Source organism: Cotesia glomerata, linkage group LG10 (genome assembly GCF_020080835.1).
Source record: "Cotesia glomerata isolate CgM1 linkage group LG10, MPM_Cglom_v2.3, whole genome shotgun sequence".
Lineage (NCBI taxonomy): Eukaryota > Metazoa > Arthropoda > Insecta > Hymenoptera > Braconidae > Cotesia > Cotesia glomerata.
This window is the reverse complement of record NC_058167.1, coordinates 15,703,825-15,723,498: the sequence shown is the minus strand read 5'-3', so window position 1 is coordinate 15,723,498 and position 19,674 is coordinate 15,703,825. Positions and strand designations below refer to the sequence as shown.

The 19,674-nt window shown below is 35.4% G+C and overlaps 1 protein-coding gene and 3 long non-coding RNA genes across 13 annotated transcripts in view; 1 reads left to right on the top strand and 3 right to left on the bottom strand.

Annotated features, from left to right (window-relative positions):
• The window catches only part of LOC123273035 (protein tramtrack, beta isoform-like), a 34,021-nt gene extending 23,932 nt beyond the window's left edge, over positions 1-10,089 (bottom strand). The window contains exon 1 of one of the 9 annotated variants that reach the window (XM_044740174.1): positions 9,167-10,089. The gene's annotated coding sequence lies outside the window, so the exon portion shown is untranslated. The other 8 variants (XM_044740187.1, XM_044740185.1, XM_044740182.1 and 5 more) reach the window with 8 other exon arrangements.
• A 722-nt stretch (positions 10,090-10,811) lies between these two features.
• LOC123273037 lies at positions 10,812-12,195 on the top strand. The gene is made up of 2 exons (XR_006511227.1): positions 10,812-12,053; positions 12,120-12,195. It is a non-coding gene; the product is annotated as an uncharacterized LOC123273037 (long non-coding RNA).
• Positions 12,196-13,794: 1,599 nt separating this feature from the next.
• LOC123273038 lies at positions 13,795-15,493 on the bottom strand. Its single transcript, XR_006511228.1, has 3 exons — positions 15,386-15,493; positions 14,858-15,221; positions 13,795-14,774 (listed from the first exon to the last, which is right to left on the bottom strand). It is a non-coding gene; the product is annotated as an uncharacterized LOC123273038 (long non-coding RNA).
• A 417-nt stretch (positions 15,494-15,910) lies between these two features.
• On the bottom strand, positions 15,911-18,495 carry LOC123273036. 2 transcript variants are annotated; one of them, XR_006511225.1, is made up of 5 exons: positions 18,051-18,495; positions 17,416-18,002; positions 16,928-17,352; positions 16,646-16,842; positions 15,911-16,113 (listed from the first exon to the last, which is right to left on the bottom strand). It is a non-coding gene; the product is annotated as an uncharacterized LOC123273036 (long non-coding RNA). The 2 variants fall into 2 exon arrangements; XR_006511226.1 differs by having other exon boundaries at positions 17,563-18,002.
• Between the last annotated feature and the right edge of the window lie 1,179 nt (positions 18,496-19,674).

Sequence of the window (19,674 nt, the reverse complement as noted above, 5' to 3'; positions counted from 1 at the left end):
TTGAAATGACTTTGTCTAGAAGATAAGCACGGTATGAGTTACAATATATATTGTTCGAGGACTCGTTTTCAAATATTTAACGAGCGAAATTTAAAAATACTTAGCCGCTTAACTTTAACGATTGTAAATGAGGGTTGCTTCATCGGATGACTAAATTTCAACGTCAGCGGCTGACGAAAAATACGGCTTTAAATTTCCCAGTTACGTGGCTAAATTACTAAGCAACCCATGTAGTACTAGCACAGCGAAAAGGTCCACATCGATGAAAGGGATCTTAAAACTCGAATAATAAATTCGAGGGGAATACAACGAACTAGTATATAATAGTATCTACATGGTATCGTATTATCGTACAGTACATACATCTGATACAAAATACAGCAGTGTTCAGTGTTATATATAATTGATAGAGCCAGCAACTTACTCCTGGCACTCGAGAGTGGCCTCGGATATCTATGCGCCCCTCTTAACACCACTCCCTCAACGAGTAACTGGGGGAGTGCCAGGATGTGCTTGGAACGATCTGCTTGGTGTCGCACACGTCAGAATATATGTACAATATTAAATACATCCATACATAAATAAATATAAATATAAATATACACCGACAATTTCTCCTACGTATTAATATTTCTCTAGCAATAATTAACTTAGGATAAAATAAAATAAAATAAAATAAAATAAAATAAAATAAACTAAACATCTCTTGAAGCTCAACAATCTGCTTAGCTGGCAATGTACACCCATATTATATCTAAATATATATACCTAACAGATATATTTATATCATACGTGTTATGTTTGATTGCACAGGATCAGATGTATTTATAAACTCACACATGGATTAGCATATCCCATACTGATACATATAATAGGTAGATATGTAATTTTTTGTTCCGTTAGTATAATATGGACATCGATGGTGAAGAGCATACTTACAACTTACAACATAGATACGTATATACTGCACAACAAGTTAACTTAACGGAGGATTAATGTTAAAGAGTGGCACAATGGCGGGGATACGCTGGTTGGTGTTGACCAAGCAAGGCAACAGGGGAATGAGTAGTCGCGGCATCACAGTCAGAGTCAGAGTCAGAGTGTGTGCACGCTGCGTGTGTCCTACATTTTAGAACCTTCGTTTAGAATGCGTGCATTCCCGCAACAAACAACACAACGACCCACCGCCACCACCATCATAATCATCAGCAACAGCAACAGCTACGCCGCCGACACCACTATTATTTTTATCGCCTTTTATGAAGACACAAATATCTGTGTCAGCAACTTTTGTCCATATCCATTGTCACGTAGTCATCTATTTAATTTCTTCAGGGTATATTTAATCACTGAAAAATATTTAAGTGTCAGTTTACTTGTTGCTCAATAAAATTGTATCAATTAAAAATGATTAAAAAAAATTTATAAAAATTTCGGAGCAAAAATATTGAACCCCTTGCTTATTCTGTTGGCTCTCACGTGATATTAGTTACCTTTCCTCAGAATCCTCAGTAAAAGGATAAATAATAAAAATAGTTTAGCAGAGATGGAGTGCAAGAGAGTGAGTTGAGCCGGGAAGAACTCACGCACGACTCTTGGACTCCGATTGGCCGGCAACCCCTCTCGACTCTCTTTCTCTCTCTCTCTCTTCGACAGAGTAAAGAGTATATAGTATAGCCGAGCCTTTCTCCCCTGGCCCTCCACCCTCCAGCGGGTTCTCAAGCCGGATCAGCTACCACCCTTCCTCCTTGGCGAGCCATTTTGCCTCCCCTGATTCAACGTCGTCGTCGTCGTCGTCGTCGTCACAGGCCGAACAATCTCTCTAAAGTCCATTGGCGTCCACCCGCATTTTAAAACTGGACTTTGGACTTAATAAAAGTTGCTCTTCTCGCCCTCAAACTTTTCGGCTGTTTTTAATCTATTGTCTTCTTTCTTCTTCACTCCAATTTTATATAAAGAAATAAATAAATATATTAATACATCAGTATTTTAATTTATTCCTCACCCGGAATAAATAGACGTCATACATATTTATGTTTTTTTACCTCAAAAACTTGCATGGATACTTTTATCTGCGTTTTTATTTGTGGTAAATAAAAAATAGCACGTTATTTTTATTTACTCCATTACTTTTCCAGTTTTAGTTATTGTTGTATTTTATTTTATTTTATTTTATATATTTTTATTTGAAATAATTTATATTTTATACTCCAGTATATTTCCCTCAGCTCTGTCCCTCTTGTTATGCATGAAACACGCAATCGCCAACGCGATCCTCATGCAAAATTCAGTTCACCCTCTTCTCCCGCACACTCACAACCACTGGGACTTGTACCACCACTTCCCCCGATATTATATATACGTATACACGCGTCCCTCGATTATTGCCCTCGACCTCGACCCCGTCACAGTGGCGTAACATCTGATTTTTTCCCTCCAACACCGATACTATGCCGATTTGCTGCTCAATATTAAATATTAAATATTATTTATTTAACATTTTAAATCTTGTAACTAAAAATAAATAAATTCACACTAATGAGACTTTGAGATTTAAAAATACAATGATAATACTCCCTAATGAAAATTATCATCCTCATTATCTCCGTACAACTTTCATTTTTACACTCATACAAATAAGCCTCTAATTACCTGGCTATTACAAGGGGAAAATTCCGCAGTTGCTACTAATAACAGTATCGCGTTATAAAAGACACTTTTAGTGTCTTATCTTGGGAAAATAAAATTAGAATAACTATTTTTTTTTTTAGAAAATACAATAAACTTTTATAATAATAATTTAATAAGAGCAATCGTTACATTACTCCTTTTCTACTCCTAGTTTCCTGTTGGTCATACTTAAACACGACGTTTATGCGGTTTCCTCGAAACGAATTCTCATCGTAAGTGTAACTGGGGCGCGAAGCCTGGTACACTATTATATTATACAAGAACGGATTATCCATTACACGCATTCCTTCATTTCAGTACAGTACATAGTATTTTTTTTTTTTATTATTTTTTATATTTAAATTTATGTTAAATTGTTTTAAGTTCACTACACTGCATAGAAATTCACAACCCCATTAATTGAACCGCGTAATTTAAAAATAAATTAAAGAAATACTAAAAAGGACTTTAATGTAAATAAGAAAAAAAAATTTTAAATGTCAGTTAATACAATGTAAACGTTGCGTAATAGTTTTTTATTCTTTAACCTATACCATAAAAGTCAAATCTTTTGTAATTTATTTTTAAACTTTGATTAATTGTTTTTTTTTTTTTTTTTTTTAATTAATTTTTTACCCGAAAAAATTAAGATAATTTTTTTAAATTAATAATTTGACTTTTGGAGTGTGAAAAAATTTAGTAATAATTGATTGATGAAAAATTTGCATGCTATGTAAAAAAACACCCCAAGTTACAGATACGAAGAAAAAAAAATGATAAAAGTTATTGATGCAGCAATAAAGTAATTAAAGTAAAAAATAATCAATTTAAAATGAAACAAAGTGTAAGTAACACGACGCCATTCCAAGAGTACAGAATGATTCATAACGTTAGTCAAGGGGTTATGATAGCATCCACTCTTGTGAAATTCACGACGCCTTCTACTCCCCTCTAACCCCTTCCGCTTGTCGAGGACATTATTGCGCACTTTGTAGTCACGTTGTTCAATTCGACGAACTCGACCCTTTCGTTCATTCCTTTGCTTTGCTTTGCTTTGCTGTGCTTCTTCCCATCAGTAGTATATAAAAAAGGAACAAAATGTTTTAAATATAAAGCCAAGGATAGAAATAAAAGGAGAAAAAGTTGACCTGAAGAGACCAGCTTACATTTCGTTCGTTTGTATATTTGGATTCCGATGAATCAGAATTTAATTCTTCCAACAAACAATATTCATTTTCATTTTTTAATTTTTCTTTTATTTTTATTTATCACCCGGTAAATAACTGAAAAAAATTTAAAAGATTAATTAATGAAAAAAAATTATGTTGTTATGTTGCATTTGTAATGCTTGTAGCTCGGCATCGGAATGAACTAAAGAATTTATGTAATCGTGTTCTTATTGAATAAAATTTATTGAATCTAAGGTAACGTAATTGAGTGTGGGTGGCATTGCATACACTCGACCGATTAATTGTAACTTTTAAATTGTACAACGACTACAAAGTGCAACTGATAGAAAAACCCTTATCATACTCTTAATATGACTAGTAGTAATAGTCAACTCGTGAACCAGTCCTGTGAACAGAATAAAAATTACAGTAAACAGTAAAGAGTAAAGTTAACTCTCAAAAGGGGGGGGGGGGAAGGAAAGAAGAGACTTGACTCGTTTCCTTCGTACAACTAAACCGTTACTCGATACTTTCTTGCACTCAGAACACATTCCTCAGCAATTTTCATTATTAATCGTCAGGAAAATGTTTTCCTTGAGAAAAAAAAATTTCTTCGAGTCAGTTAAATTAAATTACGGGAAACAAGAAATTATACTTCTTGATTATTTCCACCCCAAAGATTAATTTCCTGATGTCCAGTCGCCGTGAAGACTTACCAACCAAACGATGGGGGAAAAACCCGATAAGATTAAGTAAAAACACGGGAAACGTACAAGCGCCAGTATTATTATTATTATTATTATTAAGAATAAGGATAAAAAGTGAATAAGCAGGTGTATTCCCGGAAACCTTTTTTGAATTGACCGGGAATCTAACTTGTCGCGAAGGGCGCAGGTAGACGCAGTGACGAGGTGAAAAAACAAGTGTACAAAGAATAAAATTTGGTAATAAATATATAAATAAATAAATATTTATAACTGAAGACTGCAATGTGAAATAATAAAAATTTTCATATTGAGTAAATAAATAAATAAAATAAAATAATAAAAACCTGCTGTTAGATCCAGTATTATTTTAAACTTCACGCAATTAAAACTAATTAAAATGTTCAACTATCCACTAAATTACCACTGAATATATTCAACGAGGTAGCTTAAGAAAAAAAAAAAAAAAAAAAAACAGCTACAAATTAAAATAAAACTTGAAGAAAATATTTTCTAAACTTTTAAAGGAGCCACCGCCCCCGACACGAAACGACTGAGTGTGTCCGTGGGTATTTTAGTAACCAGCTCGAAAGCGGGAGAGAAAAAATTTCAGCCCCCTCTCTTCTCACCCTGACGCCCTTCTAATCTGTCTATAGCTGATATGTAACCCATGTGTTCCCATACGACTTAAAATATATTATATACATAGCCGTCGCCCTTCTATTCACCACATACATATATTTTTTTTTTTTTTTATTATAAAGTTGATGACCACGAGTAGACTCTTTTATCTGAACTGTGAGTACAAGGTAATGACGTAAATGCATGCTCCCTTGGATTTTTATTTCACACGCGTTGGTGTGGGTACAATCAACCCCTTGAGGGTACTGTGATAAAATCGTCACGGTATTTTAATCCGCCCGCAGGAAGCCGCATGTAAATGTGTTCAAAGCTCACTGACATCAACATCACCAGAAAATACACATAGAGTGTTTTAATGGGTGGAAGTACATGCTGACTGAGTAATAATGAAACATGAAGTACAGTACTGTACACTATTAGTATAGAGTAATTCACTACTTACTAGTAATGTATAAAGTGAGTGAGAAAAAAAGTAAAGGTTTAAACTATAAGTTTAAAAACTAAACGTGGGGACGTGGATTCGCTTGGATGCCCCCATACGCACTTGTCGCCAGCTTTTTATTATTTTATTCTTTACTATTCCTCTACTCTTTGTCACGCATTCATTCTTCATGTTCTCTACTATTCCGGGGGGCGTGGAGCCTATTTTATTTCGTAATTCGTGGGAGTGGGTGCGTGGGTAAAGTGAGGTTAGGATACGCTTCAGTGGTAAGCGATAGTAATAGATACTTTGGAGTAATCTATCAGTTTTTAAGATATATAAGGAAAATTTTAATTAGGATTCAAGTAGTATACACTGAAAAAAAAATTCTTGAACTAAGAAAATAATTTTCAAGAGGGTAACTGTCTTGAATCAAGACGAAAAATTTTTTAATCAAGTAAAATTTCCTTAAATCAAGAATTTTTCTACTCAAATCAAGAATATTTCTGCATGAAAAAATTACACAACATTTTCAAAAGTATGCACAATAATGTACAAAAGGTTCGAATAGAACCTTGCTCAATCCATATTTGAGAAAAAAAAATCGCAAAAAAGTGTTTTTTTTTTTTTTACACTGAAACCCTTACCCCTGCCTTAAGTTCTTCAAAATTATATACTTGATTCAAGAATATTTTTTTTCTGTGTAAGGACATGTAAGGTACTAGATTCAATTTAAAAAAAAAAAATAAAAAAAACAAATGAAATTGGAGTCACTGAGAATATAAGGAAATAATGAGTAAAAAGGATACCAGAAAAAAGGTGGCTCATTATTAGAGGCATTGTCATGTTCCATTCGAACGTCACACACGTGTACTCGGTAAGATTGACTTGGAAAATTTGTTATTAACCGTTAGAATTCTTGTCTTGTCTCTCTGAAAGTAGGTTGATTCACTCGGATCCACGGTTGCACGCGCGCCCTCCAAGTAAAGTAACAACCAACGGTTTTCATTCTACACTTTTATGATTTTTAAGTGTATATATGTGTACGTGTGAAGTACGTCACTGCCGACGATAATAAAATCCTGAATTCCCGCGATAAGGAACGAAAAAAAAAATCAATAGTCAATATTTGAGACTTTGTCGCTGGCACGTTCGAGATTTATAGAAAATCTTGAGAAACTATTATAAATAATTTAAATAAAATAAATTAATATGTACAAAAAGAAAATAAATAAATAAAAATAATATGAAGATTATGATTGTGGTGATAACCAACTCACCTGTTGTATCACAAACCCGGAGAAAAACAAGACGCACAGTTACACTACTCGACAACGTATGTAAAAACATACACTGACACAAATAGTATGTACAAATATATACACATACAGGTGGACGTAAATATACGGTACATACACGTCTGAGCACAATACAAAAAAAATAATTGATTGTGTAAATAGATTTTTAGAAAATAATAAAGTTTAAATGATAAAAAAAAAAAATAAAAATAAATTGGATAAAGATAAAAAAGAACAAGACGGACGAAGAAGTTATCTAGGAACAGTGCGTCTTGGCACAGCAATCACGCACCCGCGTGGTACGGGGGAAAAAGTCCAACTGAAGGGGAGCAAGGAGTTTGTCGCTGCGGTGAATGGATACTTGGGGGAAAAGGAGGGGTGCACAAGAGGGATCACCAGGGAGGGAGAGACGTCTGGAGGGAGGATGGACGGCGAACGGACTGACTTGTCGAGTAGAGTGCTCGGTTCTACTCAGCACACCCCGGGCCTTGGGGCGTAGTATCGGCGCCTATGGCTACAACACCGACATGTACACACACTCTTAATTCCTCGCTTGTACTCACACACAGGAATCACATGTCAGTAGACAGAGAGGACTACTAAGGAGGGAGCGAGGAGTAAGATATTTACGCAACCCTCTCAGCTAAAAATCCCCACGTACAAGGAGCGACAGCAGACGATAACTCCTCGTACATTTAAACTGAAAAAATAAATATCGTTTTTAAAATTGTTTTTTCAGTTTATAATACTCGTGCTTTTATTACAATATTAATATTAATATTAATATTAATATTAATATTATTATTATTATTATGATTATTATTATTATAATACTACCTCGGTTATTTATCAGTCAAATATTATTTTTTGAGAATTGATAAGAGATTATTATTTATAACCCTTTGTAAGAGTATTTAAAGGGTTTTATGTGTGTATATATAGATATATATCTAGGCAACACGTGTATCAATTAAATGTTTGGTTGTATACTGTATGTGGTGTATAAATATCTAGATATATGATACACGGAATAGAACAGAGCGGGCGGACAAAATTCCATCCATGTGGGGCAGTATATACATACATATACAATGCTAAAATAAATATCGAGTTAGTACTCTACAGTAGAACGTAGAATAGAAAATGTAGAATAGGGAAACCGCCCGCTTATGCTAGAGAGGAACAAAACGCGGAAACACACATGAAGAGTCAGGCTAGGAGGCACCCGCGTGATTATTTTCAACCAAACGTTGCTGCTGCTGATGATGTGTGAGTACAACATACTAGTGTGAGTACATATACATAACACATGCGTGAGCTCAACACCCACGGACATAGCTTCTCGCTCTTTCTCACACATCCACGTACTAGATATCGCTTTGCTATTCCTTCACGCCCTCGTTCCTTGCGCCCCTTTTCTACATTATCAGCTAAACTTTTATCTCTCTTCAGTTTAACGTTTCGTGATTAAATTCTCTTTTTTTATTATTCATCCGTTGCGAAGCACTCTGTCCGCTGTTGTCGTAGTCATCGTCGACGGTAATATCGATTCCGTGGGCTATAGCGCAGGGTAAGCTAGCCCGATGGCAACGACCCTATACGGCCCGCACCGTGACACCGATGTCCGGAGAACGAGCGCACGAGAACCAGTAACTCCAATCACACGTCTAAATAAAAATAATTATTTTTTAATTTCATTTAATTTTTTAAATAAAAATAATTTTTAAAGCCCTGAATTTTTTTTTTACCAATAATGACAATAAAAACTTACGGGGTGTACACGTATGCACTTACTTACACAATTATATATCACTACCGCACATAACCGCACTACCACCAAAACACAGTATAGTACTACCACCAGCTCCTTATCATCATCATCCTCCTCCTCCTCCTCGCGACTTCCTCTTGCTCTGTGTTATGTTGGTGCTGCTTCAACTTTTACTGCTTAGCTGATAATACTCCACCCCATTATTCCTCCGTTTCTCAAATATCACCACTTTATTTTAATATTTATCACCCAACCAATTTAATCAATTAATAAAACTTAAATAATTATTAAATTATAAAAACTTGATCAACAAGTAATGTCATAACACCTTAAAAAAAATAATATTGTTGTAAAAAATAAAAATCTACAATCAATAAAATAAAAACAAAGACAACATCAACAATAACAACAATAACAACAACAACAACAACAAGATAGAATTGATACGTAAAAAAAGATGATATAATTTGTTGGTGATTGATGACACTTACCTTGGCATGTTATAAGTTATATCCAAAGCTTGTTGATGAACCCACACAGAGTACAGTAGGGTTGGTGTCCACAAAGCCTTACAGTCAACGAGGACGTACAAGTTGGCCAGAACGCTAGGACGCCATGTCAGCAAGTCGAGCCAGACTTCGGGGCAGACTCGGGCTACCTCGGCTGTGTGGAATTCGTGGTGCGCCACCACTCGGCATAGACGGAATCTCGCCTACGCCCGTGTAGTACTGCTCAACAGAGTTGCCGTTCCGTTCGACGGCACGTTCACCGCTTACACAGTACAGTGAGACTACACCCGCCCGTTCGCGCGCCCTCGTTCAGCCAAACCACCGTGTTGCCCGTCGAACAGAGAACCCAGCGACCACCACGTGAGTCAAACAGAGACAAGTAACCCAACTGGAGAGAGACAGTGATACAAATACCGCCCCCTGAACTCTTTAACTCCTTCTTGCTCCCTCGTCACTCTTTATCATCTATTTTCTCTCGCTCACTCTGATCTGCTCTGTCTCCTGGTGTATGCTGTATTATATTCTGTATCTGTATATCTGGGCTTTATTTCCACATGTGTGTGTGTGTGTGTGTGTGTGTGTGTGTGTGTAAAGAGGAGAGAGGAGCAGCCCCTCACATACTCACATACACAGATACATTCACACCCCGTTTAAAAGCAACCTCTCGCTCTTTCACTCTACAGCAGAGTACCAAAGTCTCGTTGCTGATGTGTGCTGATACGTCTGTACGAGAAGTTTCACTTATATTTTGCTGTCTTGAGGCTCGACTGACTCGTTTTAGTTGCCCCTGATGCGTGATAGTTTACTCTCTACATAACAGGGACGTGCAAGCCTTGGGTCTTTTTTCTCCTTGGACTCTACTCTGTCGCAATCACGAATCATCTTACCAAGAAGACAACATTTTTTACTACGCCGCTCTATCCTAGAATATAAATATATAAATATAAATATAAATATAAAAATAAAAATACAAGCTATATTTATTAAAAGCTGGATTAATATTTATTTTTCACCCTCTGGCCCGAAGCGTCAACATTCTACTGGCGTAATAAAAAAATTTATTTTTATTAAAATTTATTTATTCATTTTAAACACATGGATAGTACTGGGTAACAATTCTCGTATTTCTCATTCTATATTCTCCCTCGCGATGGCATTCTCTCCCCGGCACATCCTATCTATACTTATAAGTTAACTTTAAATTTCTTACTGTTCCTATCCGTAATATAAGTACTTTGTTCTCTCCCTACTGTACACGTGACGTTATTTTTTGTCTCAGTCTTTTTTTACTCCCCTGTAAGTCTTATTATATTTCTTACATTAGCTCGGCTTCCAAGCTCCAACCGGGTGAATATATTTTTCAACCACATGCACTGTTAATTTATAAATAGATACATATTTAAGGGCGCTTTTTTAAATATTTCAACTTCAGCTAGACATAAATTTTAAAATTAAAATACTTTTTTCGTTTCCTGGGAGAAAATTCCAATGGAAAAATAAATTAAAACTTTTAGAATAACTCTATAAATAATTTTCAATAAAAACAAATTATTATTTTAATTTTTAATAAGTTAAAAATTTTATAAACCTTTTATGTGATAGTTAAAATCTAGTAAAAAGGGTGCAGAGATTATTAAAAATAATACTTTTACCCGAACTGATTTAATAATAAATTCACTCGACCAATAAGAAAGCAATTATCAGTCAGTATTGTAATTTCGTTAATAAATTCCCAGGGGCTGGGCTGGTACTGGGGTACTCAACCCCGTAAATAATTACCGGAAGCGCCTAAAATTTCTCAGGGTAAAAATATCTTGTATTTTTTTTTTTAATTATACGGTTAATCCGTAAAGTTATCACATCCCTTCTATAATTAAATCCGTGGAGAACAAGGAAAAACATAAAAAAGATAAGAACTAATACTGTGGCGGGAAGTGTGACTACATATATGTGTGAGACCGCGTGGTCGCTAACTCGCTAACGTGAATTACGGGCGTAAGGCGCAGACGTGGAATTTTGTTATCATTATACCAGTTCCTTCATATATTTACACACATATACAAATAGAGATATAGATAGAGATAGATAAACATATGAGTACCAATTTAGAACGTATCACAGTAATCCTTGATCCTGTACTCTTGGAATTATCAAACATCATCAGCATTTCAGTGAGTAAAATATTACATAAAACAGTCCATAGACTTGATCGCTTATTATTAATTATTATATATTGTATGTTAAATATTTTTATCCTTTATCTTAATCCTGTAAAACATTTCCATTAATATTTATATTTACAATAGCATTATCAGCATTATTATACAATAATGTACTTCTGGAAATTTTTTTCCTCCCTGGCGTACACGTGACAAACAACGTACACTCCCCGATCCTTGTTCGCAATATATTTGCGCGCGTTGCAATTGCAAATACGACTAGACTTAACTGCCGCTGATTCTGGTGCCGTGGTCGCCACCTTGACACGTTTATCCCGGCATGCGAGTAGTGGCGCTTCGGTGCTGCTGTGACAATCAAACTCAATTATTGTTTGCCGCTTGGCCTTTGAAGCCGCAAACTATGTACCTACAAGTCCACAAGACTAAAAAATAAACAAGAAAATCTTTAAAAAAAATCACTTCAATTACATTACACAGTTACGCAAGACAATTTACCAGAAACAATATACTCGCATCAATTATTACACTTGATTCTATAAATAGGCAAAAAAAACGGCGACCAGTTGGGAGAATTTTGAAACTAATGGCGCGTGCGAAAATTCAAAAAAGCCCGCCAATTTCTTCCTGAAATAAACTCATTAATTTGGTGTTAAATATCTATCGTATAATTTAGTACTCTATTTCAAGAGGTAAGAGGGTATTCTTGAGTTTGTATTTGAGAGAGTATTTTGTTGATAATTTTTATCTTTTTTCAGTTAATAAAATTGATAAAAAATTTAACGTCGTAGATGAAACCAACTACGTGACGACGGATAGACGAACAGGCTAGAGGCAAAAAAAATAATCTTTGGAAGGGGAAGCTGATACTAGCGAGAGGGAGCAAGAGGGAGTAAATATAATGAAATGAGAGTACGAGAGAAGAAAATGGAGTAGAAGAGGAAAGGAGGTACATAGGATAGTATGTAGAGGACGACGGTACGGGGAAGATTGTACGACCCCTCGAGGGGAGTCAAACGGAACGGGCTGACGGAACCGAGTTGAGAGATCTGGTGTGTGGCTCACTACATATATGATGAAAATACAAATACTGATATAATATGTATAATGGCTTATGTGTGTGTGTGTGTGTGTAAGTGTAGGTAGTTACACACACTCTCAGTTACAGTGGAGAGTAGCGAGAGCACAAGGGAGATCGTACGTGGGGGGGGGGGGGCAAGTGGGAAGCAGTGGTATCGGTGTGTGCTCGGGGAGAGACGGGTGGATGTGGGTCGGGGTAAAGGGGAAAACCGCGTCGAGCCGATGATTTGACTCCTCCGGCTTAGCTACGCGCCTAGCCGCTTTAGAACTTTATGTTCTCTGATATTCTGTTGTGTGTTCTCTATGCTGGCTGCGTTCTATAGAGTGTCCTTGGGGCTTGGCTCTAGCAAGACCAACCAACAGCTAAGCGTTAGTTCCAGTATTATATATTATAAAGTTCTGTATGCTGATACTTACGCTGGCATAAACCCATGGCTGGTGGTGGTGGTGCTGGTGCTGGTGCTTATGCTCAGACGGATAAAATATATAAATGCTGACTCTTAGCAAAGGCTGGTATCGCGTGCACGCGCCCACGGATCTCCAGTGCTGTATCACACTCATGCAGAACCGTGAGCTAGATTTTTAAGCCCATCCCTTCTTTAATGGCTGCTCACTTTTCAATACACCCATTTACCCGTGTTACATGTAATGCACACAATAGTTGGCGCGAGACCCATCTTAGTGCTTAATAAAGATGTATCCTTGCGCCTCTTGGATCTCAAACCTTATTAGGTTATTTTCTTAACTTAAATCCTGTACTGGGTTAAATATTTATCCATAATCATAAAACTCCTATAATCTCTGTGTGTTATTATATTTGAAGTAGTAGTAGACGTCGCGGAATCGTTTAAGTAGTAAAGAGCAAGAAGTACTCTGGCAAGCGATTTCTCATTATAACACACAAAATAGTCTGAAAATTCGTATCGTATAACTACTGAATTTCTTTTTCGTTTCTTTATACGTTTTTCATTTAAATTTCCCTGCAAATAGAAAAAGTTTTTATTAATATTTTATGAAGATTGAATTAACTACATTATAAAAAATAAATTTTTATTATCTAATCTTCTTTATATTCAATATGGACAGCGCTTGATACTCCTTAAGTAGTATGGATTTTGCCGCCACACGTCCAAGTTGATATTTCTTCATTATATTTGAAGGCGTGTAAGCCGTTTTAATAATTACAGTATTCAATTCAATGACAGCCATTATTACTACTAAATTGAGTAGATCAGACCAACGCCAAATTACGATAATTATTTTTAGAATTTATTTATCACCTAATAAATAAAGTTATTTTCATTAAATATCACTGGCGCCTAAAATGAATAATTAATTATTCACGATAATTATAATTTATAATTTAAATAATTGAATAAAAATAATTGTATAATTTAAATACGACTTATTATTAACTCTTGCATCAACCAACTGAATGTGTGTCACCTTTTTCTTACAATAACATAATGCACCTATTGCTGGTGTGTCATAGAAGCAAAAAAGGGTAGCAAATAGCTGTAGATTAAAATGGAAATCTTCTAACAAGTGGTATTCTAGTAGAATAATAATAATAATAATAATAATAAATAATAAATAAAGTAGGAGAAATTTGAGAAGCAATGGCCGCTGTAAGCTTGTGGCCAGGGTAGTTGTCGTTGCGCACTATCGAGTAAAGAATAAAAGAACATAGACGGTGTATGTAGTGTGTAGGGTGAGTGAGACGAAAAAGACGTAATGTATAACGTCGAGTACAGAAGTAGGATGAGGAGGTGGGAAGTGGGAGGCGATGGGGAAAGCTGGAGACAGGGCAAGGGACCGTCAAGAAGTACTACACGTGTCGCGTTTCAGCGGGGTGTTGACCTCAAATAGCTTTTTCAACGTGACGTAACCCGTCTCCTCACTGCAAGGGTTGAGAAAGCAGAAGAAGAAGAAGAAGAAGAAGAAGAATAAGGCAGGCCAATGAGAACATACATAAAGCCGTGTATGTCGGAGCCCTTGTTGGCTTGTTGACTTGTATAGTATCTTTCATCATCGTGTGTGCCAGGCTGTCCTCTTTTTTTTGTCTCCTCGCGACTGACGTTCTCTTCCTTAACTTAACTCACTCACTCATTTTTTTCTGGCCGTATCTCGGTGTGCTGGTTCAGCTCAGCTCAACTTGAGTCTGCTCAGCGATACAAATACGACACTCCTTTTGGATCTCTTCTCGGTGTGTATTTATGCCCGCGTCGGGATGAGGCTACCCGTTATGTGCACGGCACAACGATCCTTTCATTCGACTCGAAACCCACTTGCGCGACCATGCCGATACTCTTTCGTGAGCTCGTACAATATATCTGTAATACAATACACAGTAATTACGTACATGTGTTATATAAAATTAAGTACAAATGTATGTAACGTATAAATATATATCTACCCATGAATAGTTATAGTTGTGTGTACACAACATAGACGATGCTTAGTCTTATTCATTGTTACATCTTGAATTAGTATTGGTATGTGTACACACGTGGTACAGTAATAGGGTTCTCTTTACTCTCTATCTTCTACCAAGTAGGAATAGTAGGATAGGAGTAGAATATTATACTCATTGCTCAGAACTAAACCCAGAGTTCTTCTTGGCCTCTTGCCTCCTCGTCATCTTAAGGCTCTATATAACTTCTCTAACTCACGTTTAGTTTGTCTTGGTCTTCATCTGGTATCTCGCGTTCCTGTTGTCTTAACTTTTTCGTAGGTGGCGCACAAGTTCTTCCACTACACCACACCGAATAACGGTTAGCCTACTCAGTGAAGCAATACAACAGACAAATAAAAATAGTGTAGAGAAAATATAGGATTAAAAAAGAACAAACTGATTTAATTCTTTGCCTCCCTCTATCTTGCTCTCTCACTTAATTTTTTTTATTTTATTTAATACTCTTTTGTTATTTATTTTTTTATATACCTTTTTTTATCCACTCTGTTGTTTTCTTTTCATTCCTGATGGATCCTGTCTCGCACGAATGCTCTGGCTAACTTGATGAATCATTTCATTTAAACTTGTATAACTATATACAGATTTGTAATGAAAAAAAAAAAAAAAATTATTTAAAAAAAAAATCTTTTATGTGAGATATTTATAATTAGGACACTTGACAAAATCTCTATTATATTGCATTTTATATAATACCGGATAACCTTTCAAATATTCGTTATTAAATTTATAATTGTAATTAATTTAATAATAACGATCTGTTTATTTCAGAACAGTTATTAGCGATTGCATGAAAATTAATTTTCTAATAAATTAACCGCTAATCAGCTTTACGTCGCTCGAGGGGATGACAAACAGGTTGTAAGCGTGAAAAATCTCAACCTGCCAGTAATAAGGATTTTATTGGCAATTATTAAATTTAACTTTCTTATATATTTACCTGCTTGCTGTTCTTCGGTCATAAAAGCTTCGTTGCCTTTTTATTATCCATTATTCATTAGCGGTTTTTTTTTTACTTTATTTTTTTTTTTTATTTATTTCATTTGCTTTACGGAGTACAATTGACAAATTACATCAACTCGTGCTAGTGCCACGCGTGTAATTTGCATTATACATTTGCATGCAAGTTCTCCCTTGAATCATGACATCAGTGTCAACGCACACCGTGTGAAAATAAAAAAATGGACCACGTGTCTTGTCTGGAAAAAAATTTAATTATTTAAAAACATATTAAATTAATCAATAAACTTATTATTATCATATATAAAAATAAAATAAATTAATAAAAAGGGATGTAAGTATGCATGAAAAGATTTTGTCATCAAGTTATATCTGTGTATTATATATATATATCTATGTATAATGAAGCCACTCTTCATAATGATTTGTGAATAAGGGTCGAGTGGTGTAATTTGATATCTTGAGATGTGTATCGATAAGCGAGAAAATATATTTATACTGCAATTCACCTTATGTACACATACATGTATATGTATATAAAAATAAGAAGAAATAAAAAGAAGATACGGAAAGTTTTGAGTTGTTAAATCCAAAAGAAATTTAAAAATAAGTAAGAACCCATATACATATAAAGAAAAATAAAAATGATTAAAAAAGCGTTGGTACATAACATACAAAGAGGAGAGATTTGGTGGTAGGATAAAAAGAGCCCATGGTCGTATATGACCGGCGGCTGTAGTGCCGCGTATAACCGTATAGCCGCATGCATACCATACTTGAACGTTAGGAAGGGGGTTGGCTCTCTTGCGAGGGACATTGCTCCCTGGCTCTCTCGCGTTCATCGTGGGGCAAAGCGCCGTGTCGACGTGCCACGTACTCCGGAACATATTTCCCGACATGCAATTTTCTTGAGCTATATACCCAACTCAAATGTATAATACAATAGCAATAGAACAATACAGCTCCAACTAAAACATAAAAAAAAAATAATACATTTTATTTCCCTCCGGGTTATTCAGTGACAAAGTATCATTTTAAACGCTTAATAAATACCAGCCAATTTTCCGGGCGACCCACTAAAATAGATTTGTTTCAACAGGTGGCATTTACACGCTTATTAAAAACGGAGCTAAATAAAATAAATCCATCCCCAAAAGTCCCAGATTTTAGTTTCATTATTTTGAGTAAAAAGTTTCTTCCTCATTTTCCTGCTTTTTTTTTTTTTTTTTTTTTTTTTTTTTGTTGTACACATACTTTTTTTTTTAGCAAACTTGCAGAGTGGTCGGCGGGACACAGAAGCAGCGAATGAGTTGTGCTTGGACGACGTCTTCTATTTCTCGTCGTTCCTTTTCATCCGTCTGTTCATCTCCTCGCGTCACGCGAGCTATTTACATCCCTCTACCTCGGTACCTCTTGTCGTCAACAGAAACAGAGAGGCATAGGCCTACACGTCTGCTTTTAAATCCTCCGAACAAAACCTGCAATTCATATACATATGTAGATAGATAAATATATATATATTTAGAGCCCTCCACCCTTACCTCGTATACAGACAACACTTGAACACATCCCTCTGATGGTAGAGTATAAGTATAAGACCCCAGCTAGCAAGGGCTGTCGGCTCGGCGATAGACGTCTCTTATACTTTACACACAGTAGTCTGGTTACAAGTATACGTAATCACTTACACTTATGTCTGCACATGCATACATGCATATATTTATGGATATACATGCATCAATTTATAGAGTGATCCTCATAGGGTGTTGTGTGTGCGTACACGACGTTTTCCATTACCGCGACATAGCGCACCACCGCGTCGACACATCCCTCTCCTCGTGAGGGTCGTTGAACCCCCAAGGACAATGACCTTGCGTCTGCGGCACAGCCAACCGTTCGAACGGTTCTGGGTTCCCGGATTCCACCATTACCAATTGCCTTCTCTTTTCCACTGGCACCTCTATCTTTCCCTTTCTCGCACTTCTTACCGCTTTCTTTTTTTTTTTCATCATTTTATTTTTTTGTTTTTTTTTTTTTTTTTTTTTTTTTGTAATGATTCTAAACAGCTTGGAACTATCTCACCGCTTCACTGACTATTTTTTTCAGTCTGACAAGTTGTTTTATCTCTCTGAAAGAAGAAATAATTTTTTTTTCTATTTATTTTTAAATACTGTACCACAAAAGCCATCGAATTATTCCTCCATCGGAGTACACTATTGATTATTTTATCTTTTACTTTATACCTTTACTTCTAACGGGGACACTTTTCCCTATTGCTATCCTATAGTCCTACTGAGAGACTCTTCTATTTCCTTTCATCGCGATGAAAACGTACCGTCCTCTTTTTTTACTTCGCTTTCTATACTTATGTACAAGGTAAGGGATTATACACGCCAGAGAAGCTAAGACCAATTCTTCTCTATTGTATATTGCACCTGTTTAAGTGTCATTCACTTCTTTTTGACATCCTGTCATTTTTCCCTCCACTCAAAAGCTAAAAGTCACTAAATCACAAAACCCACCCACTGAAGCAAAGCATTGCACATACATTTTAAATTTTTCTTCACACCAAAATTTAACATTCGAGTATCAAATATCTATGATAATAATACATATAAATCAAAGATAGTTAATATTCTAAAGATAGTTACTACATATGTACATATGTACATGTTGCTATTGTACAATACATATGTACTATCAAAGATAGTTAATACATATAAATATAATAAAAATAAATATATAATTTATCCAGACGTATATATTTACTTTCTCTTTTTTTTAATTTAAAAAACTAAACCTATTTAAATATTTAACATTCACAATAATAAAACTATCTCGATACATGTATACAGAGACGCACGTATATTTTGGAGGGTATGTTAATTTAATATATACGTGGCACATATATGTTTCTAGTTTCATAATAGAGTACACAGTGCATCAAGGCTATTATACTAGTTAGTATCGCCATGTGGATATGTACTTTTAATAATACATACCCACATGCGTTCCTATATACAAATACATATGTTATAAAAAATAAAACTACAAAATTAGTATAAAGTATTCAAAGCTACGTGCATTCCTAGATGAGATGTAGATGTACATATGTATGCAGACATAAAGTGGTTAGCACACACACAAAAATACAACGCACGCACTAGTGACTCGTCTATTATATCCATTCACACACATGTAAACAAAAGTTAGTATCGTCTACATCATACTTCACATCCTACGTGCATCCACATACATATATAACAGCATGAATGACGCAATGGCATTTTTCAAGGGAAGAAATTACGTTGACCTACTAAATGAATTCCCAGTTGGTTCTTTCATTTAGAGCGGCAACCTTTGCTGCTTGTTAATTTACTTCATGTTATTATTAAAGCTCTCACAGTACAGGATTATACCGTATAATTTTCAGTGATATATTAATTATCAGCAACTATAGTGATTAATATGACAATAAAAATAGCTTGATTTTATATTTTTTAACCCCTTGGACTTTTTTTTCCACGTAAATGCACTTGCGCTGATACATAAAAGCATATATACATAAATATAAATGTAAATGTACATTTAGTTTGAATTACAAGTGGACGTATATGTGTAAGGAATACATAGAGCGGCATCGTCACGGTGTGATGACTTTTGACGCGTATGAATACACCCTTTGTTCGTGATTCCAGTCTGAATCTCTCACTTTTCATTCTATTTCGACGTATAGGTTTTTTATGCTCCCAAGTGTATACATATGTGTATGCTCTTTCATCGTAAAAATCCTACCCCAT